Source organism: Haliaeetus albicilla, chromosome 13, assembly GCF_947461875.1.
Source record: "Haliaeetus albicilla chromosome 13, bHalAlb1.1, whole genome shotgun sequence".
NCBI classification, from domain to species: domain Eukaryota; kingdom Metazoa; phylum Chordata; class Aves; order Accipitriformes; family Accipitridae; genus Haliaeetus; species Haliaeetus albicilla.
The window spans coordinates 7,401,012-7,418,450 of NC_091495.1; the positions used below are offsets into that span (position 1 = coordinate 7,401,012).

Below are 17,439 nucleotides of genomic sequence, written 5' to 3' on the forward strand. Positions count from 1 at the left end.
GTTGGTTGGCGGACAATAGGCAAGACAACCATCCATTTAGTTTTCATTAACATCTGCTTGAAAAAGCATATTCAAGACCCATTACAAAGCCTTGTCACTTAAAGAAACTTTGAATAGGTGAATCTACACAGAAAAGAAGTATGGATAACCGTAACTTTTACAAACCAGAATAAATGCATACTCTTATGCACCTTGCAGTTGGTATACTGAGTTAAAGTCAGCGCTACATCTCCACTGTTGCATGTTTTCCTTTTTGCTTTTTAAAAAATGTGAAGTTTTGCAGGAGTCTTTTTAGGTATTCACCACCTATAAAGAAAGTTGTTTGCAGCCCCTTGTAATGCCCAGAGAAAGAAGAGCATTCCCTTCTAAAGGCTTTAGAGAGAAGGACAGAGTGTATGTTCGTGCTACAGCTGCTCACTGCAATATTATATCTCACCAAATATTAGAAGTCCAGTAAGTCTGCTATTTGGGGCAGAAAAGCAGAAAATGAACTATCAGACCATATTTGAAGTAAAAACTGAAATAGTTGTGACTTAAGTACTCTTTGTTAGAAATGCACTGGAGGACACTGTATGTTTACCACTGTTTTGAAAAGAATTATTAGAATGATGAGGAAAGAAAGTCGTATCTTTTACTACCACACTTTCTGTCATTTTAGGTATTTTACCATGTACAGAAGATGAAGGTGGTGTGCCAAAACCATGCTGAACTCCTTTGCAAGCAGATGCTGTGGGAAATGTCTTTTTCAAATTCTCATTCTTTGACATTAAGGATGCCAGTTTTGTTATGCTCCTTTTTAACTTCATTGTCTCATGCTCTGACATGCTAGTAGGCTGACAAACAGATTCTTCTCTTCCCTCCTTATGTATTCTTGACAGTCTAAAATTGAACAATATACTCTTTTAGGAAAAAACCTGAAGATTCAGTCATACAGGCAAAATAGAACAATCAACTAAAATACGACTCGGATAATGGTTTGCATTTATGACTAAGATACAGCTGTCCTATGGCACAGAATTAAAGCTTTGTTCATGATGAATAAAATACACAGTAAGGGTGGGGAAAGAAATCAAAATAAAATTACAGCCCTACCTCTTGTGCTCTGACACTATAGGCATCAGAAGCAATATTACATAAAACCTGACCATTATTTTGATTTGCCTCAAAGGTAAGAGAGCGTCAAAATTAAACTAAGTTTAAGCTCTGGGAAACACAACTAAGAAAATAATACTTCAAAAAATCAATTCCATTATTTGTTCTCATTCTTAGTAATTCCAACAGCATTGTATCTACTAGGAAAGCACATAATAAGTTTTATTTTGTAAATTGAATTATTTCCTAGAGAAAGCATAAAAATAAGAATCCAATAATACAGGATTTGTATTATATTGGGTTTTTTTCAAGTTCACTCTTAGATTGAAAATCTGAAAATCTCTGAAGTTCAATATGCATAAAAAAGTAATTCAAGGTTAAGCTAAAGAGCTCTGAAAAGTATATGCACTACATTAGCCTGCCTGTATGACAACATAAGAAAAATAACTAACAGCAGTTAAAATGCAAAAAAAAAGGACACAGGAGAGTCAGCTCTTACACATCTTGTGGGTGACAGCCTCTACATGCACTAAAGCATACACAATTTAGATATATTTTTAATCTGTGAAGTTCCAACTAAGTTCACTTGTCAGGACAAAACGAAAAAGAAATAAAAACCATGAAGGAAGTAATGATTTCATGCACAGCTTGCTCTCATTTAACCAATTCTATCTTCAGTAAAAACCAAAAATAAACCACAGGAACAGTGGTGGGAAAATGAATTAAGATACCTATGCGTCAACTAACCGTTGGTCCAACTCCATTGTGAATATGCTGTAAAAAATTCAGGCTATATAATTCAGGCTGAAAAGGCTAATTCATAATCTAGATTATATTGAAGTAGCAACGGCATCAAAGACAAATCACTTAGAGCAGCTGAAATTGTCTAAAACTTATGTGCCAGAACTTTTTGCTTTAGCAGCAGCCACACACTATATACGCACTTCCCACAAGAGCATGAAAGATCAGCGCAGAAGTCTTTAAGTTTCTCTTCCAGGAGAGAATTCCATAATACAAACTACTAAAGGGAAGGACAGAGTGAGCACTATTCATACCAAAAATACATTTCAAAGAAGTTACTCTATTCCAAACTTCTTTCAACTGCCGGTACTTGTTCACCATAACTTCTTTCTTCTGGTACACACTCACTTAGCTGTGAGCACTTCAACAGCAGCCTATTCTTTTGAAGACTGACTTCAAGTCTTTGACAAAAAGAGCAGCTTTGCCTGATATAATAGCAATCTCGGCTAGGTGTAACAGCTACCTTAGCATTCTCAGTGTGGCCCTTCTAGGTATCTTGAACCTCAAACCAGTGTATGAATGTGCTGTGTGGTAGTTCAGGGACTAATCAGAAAGAACAGGAACAGTAGCTGCTTTCTGGAAAGATGAGAGAGAGAGGACTTGGTAACAGAACAGTGATTATCTACTTTCTAGATGACCATACACAATGATTGTCTGGGTTTCAATAAATTTACCGATGCTCTGGCAGAGATCACAGTCACTCCCTTGCACATATCTGACGCACATCTGTCATGCAACAACACATAGATTGCAGGAGACAATATGGCCCAGAATAGACAGGTGAGTTCTTATCTCCCTCATCAGACTGTCACATTCAGATACACCGATGTCCACTCAGATCTGGAATTCTTGGAGGAAGTGTAAATTGGCCAAACTCCGACATGGTCCTATAAATTGCATTCTTTGTACTAGAATAAAGTTTGATTTTTGCACGTTTACTCTTCCCTGTGTCAAGATTATGCAGCTGTCCTCTGCGAACTGTTAGGAAGAAACACTTTTTTTCTTTTTTTAAACTAATCCCTCCTCTAGCTAGGACATAGTGCTGCACTGTGCTGGTCTGCTTACCTGGACCAGTAGATCAGTAGAACCTTCCTCAGTAATGGCCCTGGTTCACTATGAATTACATTTTCCATGTGATAACATGCAATCAAATATGAAAACTTATTCCAAAAGATGAGAGGTGCAAACCAGTTCCCTGGCTGCAAAGAAGGATTATGGTGGTTAGCAATTATCTTGTACTTGAGTCTATGAATGGAGACTTGATCTTCCTTAATTCAAAGATATAGGGACATCCTTTATTTTGGGGGCTAGGAGCTAGCTGTTACAGAATCCTTTCTTCACAGTCTCACAGAGTGGAGATTTCCTAAAGAAACTTTTCAGAAAAATCTAAAAAGGAGTGGAGAACTAGACTGTACTGAACTGGATGGTACAGCCAGAGCAGACAGTTCTGTGCTAAGAGGAGTTTTGCCTTCTGTAAAGAGAAGTGTGAGCGCAACAAATGAAACCTCAGGTAGCAAATGGGAACCCCAAATAAGATTCCTCTGTTGACTGAAGAATGATAAAGTGCTGGCAAAGTCAAATCCAGCATGTGAAAGATGAGACAGAAATCTCTTAGCAGCCGCTGATATACTATAGCAGCACTTATGTGCTTTTCTGAAGACAAATGTATAAAGCCAAAAATTTCATCTGGGCAAAATATACAAATACAAAACAAGCTGTACTTCGAGCACTGAAACTAATGAAGACTGGCAGTTTCCTCAGCTGTGCTTTAATGGTCCCTAATCACTCCCCAGAAATACTTCCATCTTCAGTTTCCATGCTTGGATTCCTCCTCTCAGCTTTCTTTCACATCACCTACTAATTAAACCAGACAATTAGCAGTATGTACTGTGGCTGGTGATACAAGCCAGAATGCAGATCCTTACTGGTCAGATACTTTGCGATATCTGGGATGGAGACCATTCTGCCTGGCTCAGGACTGATGAAAATTGAGGTTTCATTACACAAAACTTCATTTTTCACAAATTGAGAAGTTGACATCCTCCAGATGTCTACATCTCTCATATAAGTTTAGATGCTAAAAATTGATTAGTTCAAAACCCACTGAGAAGAAACTGATCAACAAACTTCATATTTTTAAAAAAGGAATTTAGGCTAAAACACCCCAAGTGTGATTTTAATCTAACCTACAAAATTCAGGAATGGAGGTTTGCCTGTAAGAAGGCATTCTTGTCTCTTCAGCCTCAGAATAATATTTCCCTTCCTCGTCACCTGTACAAAAGTGAAAGGAAACCAAAAGATGAACTGTGCCAGAAGGCTGGGGATTAGAGAACTTCTAGAAGTTCCTGCCACAGGTATCTGTGGAGGATGATAGTATGAGGAGGTTCAAAAAGGGAGAAGACGAGTACATGGCCAACAAGTTCATGAACAGATACATGGCAGCACTACAGCCCCAAATATTCATAATCCAATAATTGTGGGTGTGAGGGGACTACAGGGGAAACGGGCTGCAGATGGCAGTCAGGCAGGCTTGAGTGCTCTCCCTTAACAGCCTCTGCTCCTGCTAATGTTAGAGACAGAATCCTGGACTTCACAGATCCCACTACAGCAATTTTTCTGAACCTTCAATTCTTGGCAAGTATATATCATCCCTTCACCTTGCCATGCCACTTCAAAGGTTTTTGATACAGTATTTGAAAGCAATATTAACACTCTTTTAGTTTCACTTTAGGACAATAAACATTAAACAATTAAAGCAACTCAGTCATTGTATCCATCACTGAATTTGAAAAATGCTAATACTTGTCTTCTTTTATACAAGTGAAAGCAACACATTACATAGGAATACATTTGCACAGGTTCATATAGTATATAGTTCCCCATTGACTGGACTGTATTCCATTTGCAATGACTTCACTAGCACTTCTCCAGATTTTCAGTGATGTAAATGAGATCAGACTCGATTGCAATGGGCAGAAACCATAAAATTTATGCTGGAGCATCAATCCAGGCTTCACAGAATTTGCAGGAAAGCAGTCAAATAATTCAGTAGAAGGCATCCATTGCTGTTTCAAATTTTAAGTAGCAGAGAACAAAAAGTTGTCATAAAGAAATATAATTTCACATACACATTTCCAAAACACACGCCTTCCTCTTTTATTGTTGCTTTGTGTTTCCTTTCTCTGCTCACTCTGTAAACTGCTGTGCGAAGAATAGAGTATTTCTTCTCTACTGAGGATGACTGGGAACAAAGGGCAGAGAAATACATTAATTTCAATAATTATTGTGGGAGTCATCAAATATTATAATCTAAAACAAACAAAGAAAACTTTTTTTAAGAACTATGGAAAACATTTTCAAAAACACAACTGACGGCTTACCTCATCTTTCTTTACAGATATACAGCATTTTACGTGCATGAGAATTTACTTATTAAAAATAATCATAGTAAACAACTTAAAAATAACTGTGCTCAGAGCACTAAAATTAATATCTAGTACTTTCATATGGAGTATATGTGATGGGTTGACCCTGGCTGGACGCCAGGTGCCCACCAAAGCCGTTCTATCACTCCCGCATCCTCAGCTGGACAGGGGAGAGAAAAATATAACAAAAAAACTTGCGGGTCGAGATAAGGACAGGAGAGATCATTCACTAATTACCATCACGGGCAAAACAGACTCAGCTTAGGGAAAATTAGCTCACTTTTTATTACAAATCAGCCAGAGTAAGGTAAATGAGAAATAAAACGAAATCTCAGAACACCTTCCCTCCACCCCTCCCTTCTTCCCGGGCACAACTTCACTCCCGGATTTCTCCACCAAGCCCCCCCAGCGGCACAAGGGGGACAGGGATGGGGTTTACGGTCATCACATGTTATTTTCTGCCGCTTCACCTCCTCAGGGTGAGGGCTCATCACACTCTTCCCCTGCTCCAACGTGGGGTCCCACCCACGGGAGACAGTCCTCCACGAACTTTCTCCAACGTGGGCCATTCCCACGGGCTGCAGTTCTTCACGAACTGCTCCAGCATGGGTCCTTTCCACGGTGTGCAGTCCTTCAGGAGCACACTGCTCCAGTGTGGGTCCCCCACGGGGTCACAAGTCCTGCCAGAAACCCTGCTCCGTGGGCTCCTCTCTCCACAGATCCGCAGGTCCTGCCAGGAACCTGCTCCAGCGCAGGGTTCCCACGGGGTCACAGCCTCCTTCGGGAACCCATCTGCTCCGGCGTGGGGTCCTCCACGGGCTGCAGGTGGATATCTGCCCCACCGTGGACCTCCCTGGACTGCAGGGGAACAGCCTGCCTCACCAGGGTCTTCACCACGGGCTGCAGGGGAATCTCTGCTCCGGCGCCTGGAGCATCTCCTCCCCCTCCTTCTGCACTGACCTTGGTGTCCGCAGGCTTGTTTCTCTTACATGTTCTCACTCCTCTCTCCGGTGGCTGTTTTCTGCGTCCCAACTTTTTTTTTTCCTTCTTAAAAATGTTATCACAGAGGCGTTACCACTATCACTGATTGGCTCGGCCTTGGCCGGCGGCAGGTCCGTCTTAGAGCCAGCTGGTATGGGCTCGCTCTCTCTCGAACACAGGGGAAGCTTCCAGCAGCTTCTTACAGGAGCCACCCCTGTAACCCCCCCTGCTACCAAAACCTTGCCACATAAAACCAATACAGTATAAAACTCTTTTCTCCTGTTTCCATCAACCTAGGCCTGAAATAGTTACAAACCTTCAGAAAAATACATTCTAAACATAGAAAAACAAATCATTGTTTTTCAGGACACTTGAGCCAAACACTAACTAAATGAAAATACTTTCATTAATCGTGTAAATTAGATTAATTTACATGGATTTACAGAGGGAGTAAGGGATTCACATTTATAAAATGTAGAGGTCTGATTTTGGTTATTCAAATTAGCATCATAAAACAGAATTTTGGAACCTTATATGAATGACGAGCATAAACAGCTTACACTGGCTAAGAAAAAGCTAAGATAATGTACAACAGAATACAGCGCCTCTTTCATATTCGAGACCTACAGTTTACTGCTATGAGAAGATATTTTAAATGATGAAGGCTAACTCATACTGCAGCACATTTGGTAAGAGCAATTAAGTAACCTGAGGCTCTCCATTGTACTCTGGAGAGACAGAGGGTAGTGGGTTAGGAACAAATTAAGGAGATTCCACCAACAATGAGAGGACTATGGCAGGGTTTTAAGCAAAACCACTTTATTTTAATTGTTACTCAGTATCAAATACTTCCTCCAGGGAAATGCCTCAAGATAAATAGCAGCCTCTGAAGTTTTCCTTGCAAGGTTCGTAGGAGAAAGATTTTCACTCCCACGACTGCAGAAGCATTAAACACATAATCAACATGTATTCTTATAACATTTTCCCAGACAGAAGCCAGATTTAACAGGAAAAAAAAAAAAGCCGTATGTAAAAATACTGTACATCCAGGATTATCCTATGTACATCAAGGTTGTCCATACAAAGGATGCCTGCCTATGTGTTAGGTTAACGTCACTTTTTTTCAGTCTTACAAAACATCCCAATATCCCCAAAGCTGCACTGGCAAACAAAATCAGTTGTGCAAAAATTAATTCAGTATTAACGCTGTTGCAAACTCCCAGAGAGTCTCTACAAGCCCCTATATTCTACTTCAAGTCTGTTTATATTAGCAGCAACTGACCAGAATTTTAAAAGATCTAATTCTGGGCTTTTAGGCACCCAGATTTAGAAAGGATTCAGGAACTTACGTCCTTTTGTATTTAACTTTAGTTTAAGACTATATAATTGTAATAGTTAACTCTGAGTCAGACTTTTAGTATAATGGGACTATAGCCAGCAGGATATTAACTGCCATCAAAATACTAACACATAGTCTAGTTTAAAAACATGTGCATTCTCACCAGTTCACTGTTGTCTTTTTCACTGCTGTCAGCCGGTTCACACACAGTATCCCTGCCTTGTACCATAAGCAGCACCTCTGTCTTCTCTGGTTCAAATCGGAGACGAGATACTAATTTTTCTTTCAGCATTTTGTTTTGCTCATCCATCTGGGGTAGGTATTCTTCATCCTAACAGTACAAAAATAACTATTGAGTTAAATCTGCAGCAATGAATGTCTCCCCACTATGCCCTCAGTGTGAACTTCATACTTCAGAAGAACTGCATGCCTTATTAGAAATCAGGTGGTGTTTGGCTATTTGCTTCTGCAGTGTTGAAACTGAAAGTTCACACAGTTGACAAATTAAAAACAGTTAATTGCACACTAAGTGACAAATTAAACATTTATTTGCTTTGAAAAATGAATAATATAGAACTATGAAGGCAAACACATTTACTGCATTAATCATAATTTAGATAAAAGAAGAACATACATTTTTACAAGGATGTCTACAAGAAAAAAAAAGAATTTCTGAATTTTTTAAGTCATATACTATATACAGTACACGTGGAAAGTTTAAAAGAGTCTAAAAAGATATTCTGAGGATTTTTTAAAATGCTAAATGCAGCCAAAAATAGTAATGTAAAAAATCTAGTTCAAAAGGACCATTGTACTTTCCAATCAGGAAGATATTAATACAAAGTTAAAAAAGCATTCAAAACCAGGACAGAGCAGAGGTCATCATTCCTGACTTGCAAGTCTCACTCAGATAACATAGGAGCTTAGTTTCCCATTTAGGTCCACCTTCTCCATTCCCTCACATGCTTCAGAATCACAGCATCATCAAAGCCCAGACGCGAGAATATGTAACATATTAAAACTGTTAATTATTATAAACTCTGACTGTTGTCTCAATCTCCGGAAGCTGATTTGCAACAGTTAATTATGACCTGCAAATATATATATATAAAATCAAATTCAGATTGAAACAGATTACTGCAGATCAACATCTGCAAAACTAGGGGAAGGATCCAGCTCAACGTATGCTAGCTCACTGCCTAAACCCAACCTGTTCTGTATTCACCACTTGTAGATGCTGCTCTGCGCTAACATCTGCTTAAAAGGGTCAAGGAAAAGCAGTTTCCTCCTTCCACTGATTTGGCCTTCATGATGGGCACAAGACAGATACGTAAGGAAGAGAAAGTAGTCTGACAGGACACGCAGTTCTTTCAACATCTTCATTTCACATGTTATTAGCTTACAGCCTATATCTCCCAGAATTAAACGCTCTCATTTCCCACCAGAAAAAGTGACTGATGTCCCAACAGCTGCTGTCTAGAAAAAGATGCTTTATTTGCATCTCATTATAAATCTTATGAACTATTTAGGCCAAATGCTTAAATTCAAGAAGCGGCACTGAATTTATGTTGCATATTGCATTTTCAGTGATTTAAACAAATGGAGTACATAGAAGACTAAATCATAGAATCATAGAATCCTTTAGGTTGGAAAAGACCCTTAAGATCATGGAGTCCAACCATTAACCTATCACTGCCAAGTCCACCACTAAACCATGTCCCTAAGCGCCACATCTACATGTCTTTTAAATACCTCCAGGGACCTGCAAATAATTCCAGAACTGTAGATTAAAAATGGATCAAAGTCTGAATCACAGCTCAACCATATTTAAACCCTGGAACCAGAGTTTATTAACATTGTTAATGAGATATAGCTGCCATACATTCTTCAGTAACATTATCTATCCAGATCTTTAGACAAATTCCAAATGCCACTTGAATTATTAGCTGCTTTTGTATATTACATAAGAGAAAGTATATGACAGGTAAAATAGAAAGAGGTAAAGATCTTGCCTTGTTTCACATTCAAATTGCAAGAGGCTTAATCATTGGCTATAGTATCTTTGGGGATTTTGAAACTCGGTGTAACAAGTCGATGAGGCAGGCCTGCTTTATTCCAGTGGGAGTTAAGGCAACTCAACAGCAGAACATAGTTTTATGAGGCTGCAAGGGTAGCTGATCCCTTGAGCTCAGTTTTGTTCTCCTGTTTCTCTAGGATCTAAAAGTAGCCCTGTGCATCAGGGCTCAGGTCACTCGGTTGATCTTAAAATTAGGACATGGAAGGAAAGAGGACTTATCTTATCCCAGCGGCTGAGATCTCTTCTGAAACCACACAATCTTCTTTAGATCTAGCTGTATCCACAGTGGCAGCAGGTCACTGTGCTCGTTAGATTAAAGATGAAGTGCAAGATGGTAAAGCATGAACATACCTTAAATTTCACCATGTGCTGAAGAGGTTTGCTGAATCCTGATCTAATGTTAATATGGAAGTTTAGTCTATTTCTGAACATCTGGTAACATTACTTTTTTGACAACATAAAAGCATCCTGTGGTGAGAGAAGTAGCGCTTTCCCCCTTTTTGCAGTATTACTTTATAAACTAAGTTTCTAACAATATAAAACAGTTTCAAGCAAGGAAGTGCTGTGAAAATAAGTTTCTGAGGCAGCTGCAAGCAAAGGTGACAGTACCCTCTTCGAACCGCTCCTATTAGATACAGGACACCCCTTCACACCCCAAGAATATGAAGTGCTGCTCTTTCATTACCACTGCTTGCCACTCAAGTAGTAGCTAATATTCCCACAATCAATACACTTTCAGATGTGACCTGCCTGTTCCTCCACCTCTTTAGTGCAGAAAAGATGGTTCAAACCAATGCACCAGAATTGGTCAGGGCAGTTCACAGGCAAAGCTAGCGCAACTGTGGAAGTGGTAAGCTCCAACTGAGTAGTAATAAACTCTTTACCCATAACAGCTAGATCCAAAAAGACTGCAATCATGCCTCAGGGTGGCATACATACTAATATTGCTATATAGGCAAAACATTTTATGGGTAATTAGTACCTCTAACAGCAATATCTTACAAATATCTAAGAATCAGCTGTTACAGATCTGGATAGACCCCCTTCCAGCTACACTCCCAAGCTCCTCCTGTAAAAGCTTGAGGTGCAACATCATTGAGGAAAACAAAGGAGATGACTATGACCCACTCATTTCATTAACTTTTAGAGCATAGCAAGATGGGAGAGCTAAAAAGGAAGGAAAACTGAAGACTGAAGACACCATTCATTTTTCCTGAACAGACAAAAAATTAAAATGTGCCTTTTGTTTTGGCACAAGGATCAAAATTTGTAGTCAGAGTATAGAAAAAAAATCAGTAATCTATTAAGGACTCAACTGATCAAATAATATAAGGACTTGAAATCCAGCTGATGGTCAATTGAAATACTTGATCTCTTCAATTACCAGCAAAAAATGTTGAGGAACTAATAAAATGTATATCTGCTTGAAAAATGCATGATTTGTTAGAGTCTCTACCAGTATTGTAGATACCTTAGTATATGCATGTCAAAATTCAAGCATAAGCGTAAATGAAAACATGCACGTTCGGTGCTGTAACAAAATGGGACAGGATATCCAAGGCATATCAGTGTTATCCTCTCCCTCAGCAGTCGTAAAAAACTATTTAATGGTTTCTTATAGCTGACCTATGATATATTTTCAAGAAATGAAACACAAACCTTTCTTAACTGCTTGGCTTTTTCTAACAAGACCCACGACACAAGCTCAAAGACAGCCCACAAGCACGAGGATATTCACGCAGCAATGCTGCCAACAACCAGCCCTTAGACGTCTACTCCTTGAACCAGAAGTTACACAGGTTTAGTAACCTTCAGCTGGTAATTTATTTTATCGCCTGTACTATCACACAACCTTAGACTCTTCAGGGTCAGTTTTGCCTTCTTACTATGCTGAAGAGTTCACTATCTTTCAGGGGCACAATCAACTCGTTTCCACCCCCCTCATCGTATTGCAGCCCCCTCAAAATGCAGGAAAGGTAGAAAGTTAACCTAAGCTAAGCCACAGCTACAGAGAAGACGACCTTTTCCACTACAGACAACAGCTTTAATATTTCTACAGTTAGGGATTGATCCCGTCGGCTTTCTTTTGGCAGCAAAAAAGCAGCCAGAGCCCCCCCGGCTCCGCTCACCATCTCCGTGGCTGCTGACCTGGCCATTCCAACCGGGAGCCGGCGGATGGGACAGGACGGGAGGGGACGGGGACGGGACAGGAGGGGACGGGGACGGGACGGGACAGGACGGGGACGGGACGGGGCCCCGGGCCGCGAGTGGCAGCCGTTGTGGGGGACCGTTGTGGGGTGCTGAGGGCTAACGGCTCTCCCCGGCCGGGCTGTGCCACCCGGCCATTGTAGCACCGGCCTTGGTTTGTGAGGTACCGACCCTCTGACCAGACAACAGTCATCGCAGCAAGAAAACCCCACATTTGAGAGGCGAAGTAAGGTTAATTTTTGGTGAAAACCGTTCCATGGTAATGCTGAGTAAAACCAATAGTAAAGGAGTTAGTTAACTTCCTTCAACAATTTCTGTAGTATGGCTCTGTGTCATGGAGAGACACTTCGAGCCATGAGAAGCTCAAGAAGACACTAAAAAAGCAAATACTTAGGTGAAATAATCAGAAGTTACTATACCCTCACCAAAGTGGATTTTTTAAAGGTAAAACTATTTAGTACTTCAGTATCTTGAAATCAGTCTGCTTGTAAGTTTTCTTGAGCCCCCAGTGTATACAGATTTTATCCTTCAACTTGTTTCTCATTCATCATAACATTATTTCTTAATTATAAGAACAAAGTAAACTTTAAGAAACGTAAGGATATTTTATCTGAACTGCCAGACTGTCAGAATTCTGAAAAAGAAAATAAAAGTCTGCTAGGGACTAACTTGTTTATACTTGATTTGACCATACATGGCTTTCCCTAACGATGTAAATGGTGACTAAACCTTTATTTGTTAATCTGAAATGCTTATATTCAAATAAGATTTTTTCAAACATGTTAATATGAATGAGTCTGGCTTGCTGAATCAGTAACAAGTGTCATACTAATGAAATGGAATCTCAAGAGATGTAACAAATAAGTACTTGCAGGAAACTCATGTTTTTCCACTTATGCACCAGAGGTTTACACACAAAGCTCCTATTGAAGCTACTTGTATTGAGCAGTTATAAGAATACAGACAATTGGAATGCTGAAAAAAAGTAGTATTTTCCAGCCATTAAAATGTATGGCTTAGTTTGTATCTGCAGTTTTTTCTGTTTAGAAAGGATGGCTCCTGCGAACTGAGACTTTCAATACTATCCTATTATTCTAGGACATGTTCAACTGAAAAATGTTCACTTGTAATCCAAGAATAAAAAATTCTTTTCTAAGTGCTACTATGAATCTGGATGCAATTAATGGAGAAGCAGTTCCGATTACGTTTGCTGGCTTAATTAATTGCATGAATCCGGTTAGTACTTGTAAACAGAAGCATTCTATGTGGCTTTGAAATTAAATTCCAGTGTTTTACCTTTTTTAGTTACATTTGACTGTATTGACACATGGTTTTGTAGATTTATGTAGGGTGACTTCTCTTTGTGTGGGAATTTTGTGCCACGATAAATAACATTACTGCAAAACTGATTGAAGGATCACATGCTCCTAACCAAATAAAGCAAACAAAATTAAAATGAACATATGCTGACAAATTTACAGTTTGCTAAAGCAAGCACTGTATTTCATTAGGGGATATGAAGTAATGTTTCTAAAAGAATTTTGACCCTAAAACATTACAAAACTAATCTGAGGGCATTCAAGAATGGTTGGGGAATATTAAGAGGAATGATGTTTTTCCGGTATGATTCATAAGTTCGTAAATAGTGCATTCAGTGTATATAACCAAAAATAACTAGAACACACTAATCAGCTAGATATACCTGAACCCTACAGATTTTCACTGAAATTTGTATTGTAGTCATGTGAAGGAGTATTTGTAATACATGAAGGTCCCACTGTGTTGAGACTCCCCAGAATGACATGGATAAATATCTACGGACTTGTAAGAAACCTATTTGTAGATATGAGCTAGCTAGTATAGGAAGTGATACAGGAAAATTTTTACTAACCAGTATAAAATGAAAGAGTCTGAATCAAATGTATTTTTGCAGCAAAACCAGTACCCCCTCCAAAGAAAAACAGTATCTCACCTTGTTTGGAGTGGTGATGAAGTACCAAAGCATGGCCCTAAATAGCAAAGACTATGTAAGTGTATGCCTAATTTCTGTGGCCAAAGCATTCTGACGCTCATGCAGGACACAGCGGAGAAGAGATTTCTTGAAGAAGCCTTTTCAAGTGGTTTTTGCAGAGGTATGGCCAATAGCAAGTGTCCACCGATTTTCAGGAAAAAATGGTGAAAGCCAGTGTTTCCCTGCAGCCTCTGATGCTCTCCTAGCCAAGCCAGCTCATATGCCCCTTGGGTGTCCCTTTGCTGCATGACTGCTCCCATACACCTTCAAAGCATGCTGAATCTTCACGTGCAAAACATAGGGCCAGCGGTGTGTCATGTTCTCCAGCTTTGCTTTTTTTCAAGTGGTTCTCTTCTTATCATGAGTGCAGCCTGGTACTGCATGCTGAATTGCTTTCACATGAATTACAGTGACCCTGATCAGACTGCATTAACTTGACTGCTCCATGGATGTGACATATAGATTGTTTCCCAACGGATTCTCTGTTATACAGCAAAATGAAGTATTTTCTCTGCACAGAAAAGATTTAAGGCATAGAGGTTATGGTCTGTTTGGATCTCTCAAATTTGGAGGACAAGATACTCTGTAAATTAAACTTTATTTTATGAGCCCACTAGGAAAGAAAATAAACACAACAAACAAGGGCTCAATCCCCTTTGCACGTGAATTCACCACTTAATTAATGAGCTTTCTAACTCAGAAGTTTTTTAATTCTTAACTTGCAACTCGTAACTCATAACTTGTATGCACCTATGAGCAAAATAGTTACCTAGCCAATGGTGAGAGTGCTCATCTTCCCTCCTCTGCCACGGTGCGGGCATCCCCTGTATCATATTGGGAATCATGAAAGCCTCAGCAGTCCAGCTGCTGCTGGATCTGCTTTCAAAACTTTTTGGGTGTGTATTTAGCCCTGCTGTTGAGAAAACACATCAGTTTCAAGGGAAGAACAAAAACATTAATACACTTAAACAATATGATATAAACCAAAAGTAATAACAATGTGTTGCAGAGATACGGAAATTTGTGAACAAACCCCTAAACATACTGCATCAGAACTGACAAGATTGCAAATCAGACTGTTCCCAGATAAAAAATCATCGTTGTCCTGATGAAACATTGGCAGTACTGTTGTGCACTCTTTTTCATACGAACTAAATACTTTTATTATTCCTTTACTAATGTTTTAGTCAAATTTCACTATGTCAGTGTGAAATTTATTTATGGTTTCTTTCTTAGTTTGCAGGTACCAATGGCACAGAAAATAGCCTCAGATTTGGCCTTCACTATCAATCTTATGGTCAGCTCAGCCAGGAGACCATATACTGCTGGGAACTGGAAGGCAGCTTAAACACTAGGCAGAGGTCAGCAGGAATTACCATTTAATATGGTGATATTAATTATTATTTATTTATTATTTATTTATATATCCATTTATATATTTATTTATATAATTAATTAATATTTTAAAAAATATTTTAAAAAGAAAAAGAAGCCATGTAGACTGGACTTCTATGATTTTCAAATAAACATCACTTACTGTTGTATGTTAAAGTTTTCCACCTTATGAGAGCTGAGCTTTTGCCCTAAAAGGCAGAAACTCCCTGTTCTTTTAAAGTAAACTGACAAGGCTATTCATGACCTTGCCTCTGCAGGATTTGTTTTGTCTTCTGAGTTTCATTTAAGATGTAACAACAAATGTTGATGTGTGTCAGCTCTGCAGACTTAACTAAGATTGAGTTTCTAATGTTCTGCAAGGCAAGTCTAGAACCTAATAAGGGAAGTCAAAGAAGATCCTTCAAACAGTATTAATAAAGAAGAAAGATGAATTTTATCTTCTCTAAAAGCATGGCTTTCACAGTAATCTGCTAGTAAGCTACTGATGTTAGGCTCCACTAAAATGTTATATGTTCTAATCTTTGAAAACACCAGAAGGGAGAAGCATATACTGGCAACAAATATGCAATCAGGGACCTGACCCAGCTCTTGCTATTTTGTTTTAAGACAATGCATGTGTTCCATATAACTCTTTGAAATTCTTCACAGAAAAGTATTTTACCAACACGTTGGCAAAGTGCTGTTGCACCACAGTTTAAAATGGCTTCCGTTATTCTCTATTGGTGAAAAATGCTAAAAGCAGCTTATTTGGCTAACTGGCCTGAAAGTAGACAGCTTTCATTCCATAATACTCCAAGAGGTTCTGAAAGACCAAACCTAGGAAAAAAGAAAAATTTAATAAGTTGTTAGCCAAAGATTTTATTCTGAGAAGTCAGTATTGTCCTTTCCCTACAGATGGTTATGTAGCTATTTGCCTCTATCCCTCAGCAACTCAAGTCAGTCATTGACTGTTGGGAAATGCCCTTTGCCATCTGTCATTACAGGTTATTCATAAACTTGATGGAATACTGAGGAAGAGTCTGGGCAATCAGATGATTAAATGTCTGGTGTCTTAAATAGAAATATTAAACAATAATCAAAACTGTCAACCATTAATGCATAGATACAAAAGTGCACATAGAATTTTTTCTCATTTCCATTACAAGATTGCTGAAAAAGTACTGAGCTGACAAAGATATATACCACTGACTGATTATTCATGCCCATCAATGTTCTCATTTCTCTGGGCTGGGAGATTCAAGCTGAAAGCAGTATCATGAATAATTTTTATATTCGCAGAGTAAACTGTGTATTCACAATACAGTAAAAACATCGCTGGCATAGATCATCCATAGGAAAAGGAAAGGATCTAAGGAAACATGAAATTGTTCAGTATTAATAATGATTATGATAATGCAGGATTATAATAACTGTAATAAATTGTTTAAAGAAACATCTTTTCTGTTGTGCATCCAGTAAAAATAAAACTGATGATGCTGCAGACACAGTTCCAGTAGAGTGATTTTAACTCTGTATCAAAAGAAACTTTTGAAACTTCCAGTTTTCTCTGGGAATGTCACACTGGTTTCTATAAGCGAGCCAACGAAACTAATCCAGCATTCCTGAAATGAAACTCCTCACTGAATCTTACATAAAACCCACTTTGTAAGCAGGGTAGCTTGTTCTTAAAAAAGAAAAACAAAGCCTAAACACTATGTTGTATTTCCATTACCAGTAATCTTATCAGGGCATCATCTGTATTCAGTCAGCAGAAGACCATTAGATCACACAATCTTTTGAGCACAACTCCCACTTTGTCTGAAGGAGGGAAGCAGAGATATAGCAAGGACTGCATTGCAGCAGCGGAGCCACCACCACGGAGTGTTGTGTTTTGCATACCTTTCTGCTGAAGCTGAGGAGCTGCCTCCACATGGCTGTCTCCTTTTATCCCCTTGCCCTTCTATTTTCTCATACTTGTTCCTCCTCAAACCACCTCGATTGTTCCCTTTCCCCACCTTTGGTTCCTCTTCTAAACATCCCATTATAGGTCTTGTACAACCCCCAAAAGCTCTCTCCCCTCATCCCATAGCATGTCCCATACCCTCAGGCAGTAACCCCCTGACGGAGTTAC

The 17,439-nt window shown here is 39.1% G+C and overlaps 1 long non-coding RNA gene across 1 annotated transcript; it reads right to left on the reverse strand.

Moving 5' to 3' along the window:
* Positions 1–335: 335 nt before the first annotated feature.
* Positions 336–14,847, reverse strand: LOC138688823 (uncharacterized). Its single transcript, XR_011327625.1, has 4 exons — positions 14,704–14,847; positions 7,802–7,969; positions 5,022–5,134; positions 336–879 (listed from the first exon to the last, which is right to left on the reverse strand). It is a non-coding gene; the product is annotated as an uncharacterized lncRNA (long non-coding RNA).
* Between the last annotated feature and the right edge of the window lie 2,592 nt (positions 14,848–17,439).